Source organism: Pan troglodytes, chromosome 3, assembly GCF_028858775.2.
Source record: "Pan troglodytes isolate AG18354 chromosome 3, NHGRI_mPanTro3-v2.0_pri, whole genome shotgun sequence".
Lineage (NCBI taxonomy): Eukaryota > Metazoa > Chordata > Mammalia > Primates > Hominidae > Pan > Pan troglodytes.
The window spans coordinates 57,084,682-57,092,253 of record NC_072401.2 but is presented as its reverse complement, the minus strand read 5'-3'; the positions used below and the strand labels follow the sequence as shown (position 1 = coordinate 57,092,253).

General features: G+C 39.6%; 1 non-coding gene across 1 annotated transcript; it reads left to right on the top strand.

Moving 5' to 3' along the window:
* Nucleotides 1-3,190: 3,190 nt before the first annotated feature.
* LOC112209119 (U6atac minor spliceosomal RNA) lies at nt 3,191-3,313 on the top strand. Its single transcript, XR_002943786.1, has one exon. It is a non-coding gene; the product is annotated as a U6atac minor spliceosomal RNA (small nuclear RNA).
* Nucleotides 3,314-7,572: the final 4,259 nt, after the last annotated feature.

Below are 7,572 nucleotides of genomic sequence, written 5' to 3'. Positions count from 1 at the left end.
ATCCACAGTCCACAGGCAGTTACAAAACAGCATCATACATGCCATGTAGAATCGTGCAAGAGCTATGGCTGCACACCACTCAACACGCATGTGTGGGACAAGGGAAAGTTCCCAGAAGAAGTGACACCTCAGCTGACGGATGATTAAAGCAGAGAGAGAAGCAGTGTTCCTAGGCATGCGAAAAGGCCTGGAAAAAATAGTTCAGACATAGAGTGGTTGGGAAGTTGCTCAAGGGATCCTACTGCCTTGGCTTCCCAAAGTTCTGGGATTATAGGCATGAGCCACCATGCCCGGCCGAAGATTTTTTTTAAGGGATAAATCTATAACAACATTGGATGACAAGGAGGGGCATCATCAATGCAATAGAAATGATGACAAAGACATACTCAAAAAAGGAGTTTGATAAGAGGTGGGAACAATTCTGAGGGCACTCTACACTTGGGGGTTTGGTGGACATGGAGGTAGGCAGAAACAAGGGCAAGGGTCAGGCTGCTTTGGAGGCCATTCAACCACTTTATCCTGGTTATGACAAAGAATAGCCACAGAATCCTCTGTTCCCTACAAGAAAAATGAATGGAAACCCTTGGGTGGGTGTGGGCAGGGTGGGGCGGGGCAATGCAGAGAAAAAGCAGTGTCCTGGATGGCCAGCTACACCCAAGAGGAACAAGGAGCACCTCCCTATACGAGGAGACTTGCAGGTCCTTCCATCTCACATCACGTCCTTTCCCCACAGGTACTGGAGGCTGCTACAGTAACAGATGCTAGCAGAGAAAGTTAAATCAAAGACAAAAGCACAACCAAGAATCACCAAATAGTTCAGCACAACCAACACCTTGATATATGAGCATCCATCTAAATATATAGAAGATCTACTTCCTAAGGAAATACAATAAATACAGCAAACTGAAAGTGACTTTAAAAGAAATATAATTAATATCTTCACAAGCATTAAAAAGGACATCATATAACAAAAAAGGAAGTGCTTGAAATAATTAAAACAAAAATATTATAACTGAAATAAAACTCAGTAGAAGAACTAAGTGGACAGAGCTGAAGAAGAGACACAGCTGATGGGCAAATGAGTGACCCAGAGCACAGCTCCAAAGTCAAACAGATGGAAAGTGGAAGGAAATAAAGAATGAGAGAGTGGAGACAGCTAGTATAGACAACCTAAATTGTCTTAAATTGGGACTAGAAGAAAAATGAGAGAAGAGAGATAGAATGACATGGAATACTGGGCATATATAGATTTCAAGAGTGTTGAATGATGGAGGAGAAGCATACTGGACAATAGAATAGTGCCAGGAGAGAAACGGGGGAAAGACAGTGGATATGAATAAAGTTTGTAAATCGGTGTCAGGAAATTGAGAGAGTTAACATTTACCACGTGATTTTTTTTTAACATGGGTGAGATGAGTTTTTCTTCCTCTTTCATTCCTACCTTCCTGGAGGCTGAAAGCTTCCACATCTAAGGTGACAGAAACAGGATTTCTATCATGAGCAGAAGACAGTCTTTGAACATAATGAGATACCAAAGAAGAGGAATGTGTTAGCAGGAGATAAACCTTTACAATACCTGAGCTTTTTAAAAGATTTTTCTACTCTCAGTTCAGAGTACCACTTTTATCCTCCTTTCCTATCTTCTGGACCTATCCAATAGCAGAATTCTTGGGGAACAGAAAAGGACAATTATTCCAGAGACCCCTGCAACAAAGTAGACTGGGATTAGGATGAGAAAAAGAGGAGTTAAGAAGATCAAGGGATGGTGGGAGGGCTCAAGGAGGAGAGTCCAGAAGAGGTGCTCTGTGATGAAGGGGATGGCCATGTGGGCCCCATGAGAGTTTATAAATGAAAGCCGACCCACGTGAGTGGAGAATAAGATGGGGAGTAAAGGAAGCCCTTCCTAAATTCTCACCCCCTTATGGATATTATGAGTTAAATGATAGCTCAAACCTGAAGTAAGAACTGAATGGACTTTCTTTGCAGCTCCGTTGTATGTTTTTCCAGCTGAGAAAGAGTGTAGGGCTTTCCCCCAACAATTAACAGCAGAGGCCTAAAGTTTTCTAGTGGAAAAAAAATTGTGTTGGAACAAAATGCCCAACTTTCTTTTACTGTGTCTCTTACTGATTGCCACAGCCTTCTACCTCCAAGTTAAGAGGTAGAGTCACCAAGCTGTATTTGGGGGCTCCTACTTGGGGTGTTCCCAGAGGTCCAATCTAACAGAGTGTCCAGTACATTTGAAACTAAGTTAAGGGACAGTCCATCATGGCAGCCTAACTAGTCACAAGATGGTAACAAGAAAAGTGGGTCCAGGAGAAAGTGGTTTTGAGGTTTAGGATATCCAGACAGAAAGAGAGAGAAATAGTATAAATCATGTTGTGATCTTCTCATTACAGCCAGTTAAGAAGACTGGAACCATGCCTTCTTCAAACACAACAGGTCAGTTCCTTTATTGAGCTTCCCTACAATATACAGACAGTGGCATGTAGAGCCCTATTATTGAACAAATTATTTGTCCAATAATTGTTTTAAGTCTGGATCACTTCTATAAAGGGAAGACCCATCAGAGCTGGTAGGGCAAAACTTGACCACATGCAATGGCTGCATCAGAACCAATGTGATGCCCTGTGATGATCAGGGGAAAAGGTATTGTTGCCTACGTTGAATAATACTAGGTAGAAAAAACTAAAGACTTTTGTTAGGAGTGAAAACTGGTTCCCAAGTGGGAGAAATTTAAACTGCAGAATGTGGAGAGTAAGAATATGGAGCAAGAATAAAATGTATCAGAAAGTATAAAACAGAAAATGGTTATGGAAATTTACTGCCTCTATCTTCAAGGTGATATGTAAGTTAAATGCCAAAAATGCATTTGCCTTAATGCACAATGGATTGGTGAGCTTAAAGCAAGACTAAAGAATATTGAGAAATTTTATACCAAGCATTTGATCACCTAACAAGAGAGGCCAAAGAGACTTCTAATTATTTCACAAAATTATAGAAATGTTATATAAGGTGGTAGAGAAAGGAAGCATGGAAGAAGACACAAGACACCAGATGTTGCTCATCAAGTGTTGCCGGTGAGCATTGACAGCAGAGGGAACATTAGCCAGCCTCTGGCTGCACACTGGACTAGTGCCGATTATCTGGGTGGCAAAAGGAACAGCTGAGGCTCTTTTAAAATTACTAGCTAGTGTTGTACAAAAGGAGAGGTTAGCACTCCCCTTGACAAGGATGGAAGAGGCCCTTGGGCCTGACAACATGCATACGGTTAAGGCATTGCCACCTACTTCGTGGCATCTAACCATCATTTTTATGGAACAGAACAGAGCCCTCTGAAATAATACCACACATCTACAACCATCTGATCTTTGACAAACCTGACAAAAACAAGAAATGGGGAAAGGATTTCCTATTTAATAAGTGGTGCTGGGAAAACTGGCTAGCCATATGTAGAAAGCTAAAACTGGATCCCTTCCTCACACCTTACACAAAAATTAATTCAAGATGGATTAAAGACTTAAATGTTAGACCTAAAACCAGAAAAACCCTAGAAGAAAACCTAGGCAATACCATTCAGGACATAGGCATGGGCAAGGACTTCATGTCTAAAACACCAAAAGCAATGGCAACAAAAGCCAAAATAGACAAATGGGATTTAATTAAACTAAAGAGCTTCTGCACAGCAAAAGAAACTACCATCAGAGTGAACAGGCAACCTACAGAATGGGAAAAAATTTTTGCAATCTACTCATCTGACAAAGGGCTAACATCCAGAATCTACAAAGAACTCAAACAAATTTACAAGAAAAAAACAAACAACCCCATCAAAAAGTGGGCAAAAGATATGAACAGACACTTCTCAAAAGATGACATTTATGCAGCCAAAAGACAGATGAAAAAATGCTCATCACTGGCCATCAGAGAAATGCAAATCAAAACCACAATGAGATACCATCTCACATCTGACTTTTTAATGGCAATCATTAAAAAGTCAGGAAACAACAGGTGCTGGAGAGGATGTGGATAAATAGGAACACTTTTACATTGTTGGTGGGACTGTAAACTAGTTCAAGCATTGTGGAAGACAGTGTGGTGATTCCTCAAGGACCTAGAACTAGAAATACCATTTGACCCAGCCATCCCATTACTGGGTATATACCCAAAGGATTATAAATCATGCTGCTATAAAGACACATGCACATGTATGTTTATTGTGGCACTATTCACAATAGCAAAGACTTGGAACCAACCCAAATGTCCATCAGTGATAGACTGGATTAAGAAAATGTGGCACAAAAAACCAAACACTGCATGTTCTCACTCATAGGTAAGAACTGAACAATGAGAACACTTGGACACAGGAAGGCGGACATCACACACCGGGGCCTGTCATAGGATGGGGGGGAGGGGAGGAGAGATAGCATTGGGAGATATACCTAATGTAAATGATGAGTTAATGGGTGCAGCACACCAACATGGCACATGTATACATATGTAACAAACCTGCGCGTTATGCACATGTACCCTGGAACTTAAAGTATAATAAAAAAAAAATTGCTAGCTACAAGGATAGAGCAGCCAGGACTACTTCCCTGACTTAACTTTAAGTCATGATGCCTGAACCACAACTAGTTATCTAGTTGCAGTTTTTGCAGCTGCACCAGTGCCCCATGTTCTGCGGCAGGAACTCCTGAGAGAGTTGAGGGCCCTTTTCTTCAGGGAGACACATTTTTCTACTTCTGATGTGTGGGTAAGAGGGCATGCAATGGCAAACTGTTGGGAAATCCCATCTGAGTACTGGAAAAGACCCAAGGAAGCTGGGACTGATTTAGTATAGAGTTCAAATTTATACCTGTCAGATCCCTGCTACCTCAAGCCATGAGTGTTGACGCAGCCAGGCTGTTTTCCCCAGACTAGGGGAATTAAAGACAAGTAAAATCCAAGGAAAAGCTTGCAGGTTAAGTTGGACAGTCTCTATTATTTTCCTGTCACTATATGAGAAGCATGGCTCACTCTCACCTATAAGACCTAACAGAAAACTTTTGTTTATTGTGAGGAAAAGAAAAAAAAAAAGGAAAAATAAAGAAAAGAAAAAAAAGGGAGAGAGGAAAAAACAAACTCTTTCTCCATGTACCTCCTGAAGTGTTCTTTCTGTCTAATGGGGGATGGCAGAATATGCCACCCCAATATATACCACTTTGGCATAAGAATTACTTTGCATTAAAGGCGTTTGGAAGCCAGAGGTGCAGGAAGATGGATTCTGACTTCCTCTTTTCTTTTCAAAAGCATGAGACAAAATGCCCACGTGAAAGATGCCCTCCCTATACCAGAAGAAAAGAAATATCCTTATCACCAGGCACAGGGAATCGAGGCAGAGAGAATTTTGTACAAAAGGACCTTCATAAAATAACTCTTATCTTTCTTTCGTTGCCCCATATACAGGCAACCCTCATTTTATTGTGCTTTGCTTTATTGCACTTTGCTATATTGTATTTTTTACAACTTGAAGGTTTTTGGCAATGCTCCTTTGAGCAAATGTATTAGTGCTATTTTCTGATGGCATGTGCTCATTTGGTGTCTCTGTGTCACATTTTGGTAATTCTCACAATATTTCAAATGTTTTCATAGTTATATCTGTTACAGTGATCAGTGGTCCTTGATATTACTATTGTAATTGTTTAGGGGCACCATGAACCACGCCCATATAAGACAGTAAATTTAATAGATAAATGTATGCATTCTAACTCCTCCACTGACCAGCCATTCCCCATCGCTGTCCTCCTTGGGCCTTCCTATTCTCTGAGACACAACAATATTGAAATTAGACCAATTAATAGCCCTACGGTGAACTCGTGAGTGCTCAAATGAAAGAAAGAGTTGCACATCTCTCACTTTAAATCAAAAACTAGAAATGATTACATTCAGTGAGTAAAGCAAGTCAAAAGCCAAGGTAGGCCAGAAGCTAGGCCTTTTGTGCCAAACAGCCAAATTGTGAATGCAAACGAAAAGTTATTGAAGGACATGAAAAGTGCTACTTCACTAAAGACACAAGGGATACAAAAGCAAAACAGCCTTATTGCTGAAAAGGATAAAGTTTTCATGATTTAGATAGAAGATTAAACCAACCACAACATTCTCTTAAGCTAATGCCTAAACCAAAGCAAGACTCCAACTGTCTTCAGTTCTGTGAAGGCTGAGAGAGGTAAGCAAATTACAAAAGAAAACTCGGAGGCCAGCAGAGGTTGATACATGAGGTTTAAGGAAAGAAGTTGTCTCCATAACATAATAGTGCAAGGTGAAGCAGCAAGTGCTAGTGTAGAAACTACAGCAAGTTCTTCAGAAGATCTAGCTACGATAACTGATGAAAGTGACTATACTGAAAAAAAGATTTTCAATGTGGACAAAACAGTCTTGTAGTGGAAGAATGTGCCATTTAGGATTTTGATAGCTAGAGAGGAGAAGTCAATGCCTGGCTTCAAAGTTTCAAAGGACAGGCTGACTCATATTATGGACTAATGCAGCTGGTGACTTTCAGTTGAAGCCAATGCTCATGTACCATTCTGAAAATCCTAAGCCCTTAAGAATGATGCTAAATCCATTCTGCCTGTGCTCTGTAAATGAAACAACAAAGCCTGGATGCCAGCATATCTCTTTACAGCATACTTTACTGAATATTTTAAGCCCACTATTGAGACCTACTTCTTAGAAAAAAATATTTCCTTCAAATTTTACTGCTCATTGACAATGCACTTGGTCGTCCAAGAGCTCTGATGGAGATATACCAGGAAATTAATGTTGTTTTCAAGCCTGCTAACATAGTATCCATTTTGTAGCCCATGGATCAAGAAATAATTTCAAGGAGTAATTTTTCCTTGCAAAATATATTTCTTAAATATGACTTAAAGTCGAAATTACTGCCATGGTTAGTGATTCCTCTGATGGATCTGGGCAAAATACATTGAAACCCTTCTGGAAAGGATTCACCATTCTCAGTGTCATTAAGAACATTTGTGATTCAACGGAGGAAATCAAAAGACCAGAAATAGAAGCTTGAAAGAAGTTGATTCTAATCCTCACGGGTGGCTTTGAAACGTTCAAACTTTAGTAGAAGTAAGTGTAGATGATTGCAGACGATGAAGAAATTGCCACAGCTACCCTAACCTTAAGCAGCTGCCACCCTGACGAATCAGCAGCCGTCAACATCAATGCAAGACCCTCTACCAACAAAAAGATTACAACTCACTAAAGGTAAAGGGTCAGATAATTGTTAGCATTTTGAGCAACGAAGTATTTTTTAAATTAAAGTATGTACATAGTGTTTTCTTAAACACAAATTCATTTATTATAAAATACATGAAAGAGAGTTTCAACTCAGGAAGTTATCAACAGAAGTTTATGTCAACAGAAGTTATCAAGAGTTAGCCACATTTATTTTTCAAACATAATTTAATGAAATAGAAATAATAGTAAAGTTAAAAAGAAAATCTAAAGCTATTTTAATAAGTAAATTATCAGATAAGCTTTGCCAAGTCTAAACAATTGAACAAAAGAGAATAAACATAATAAATCAGT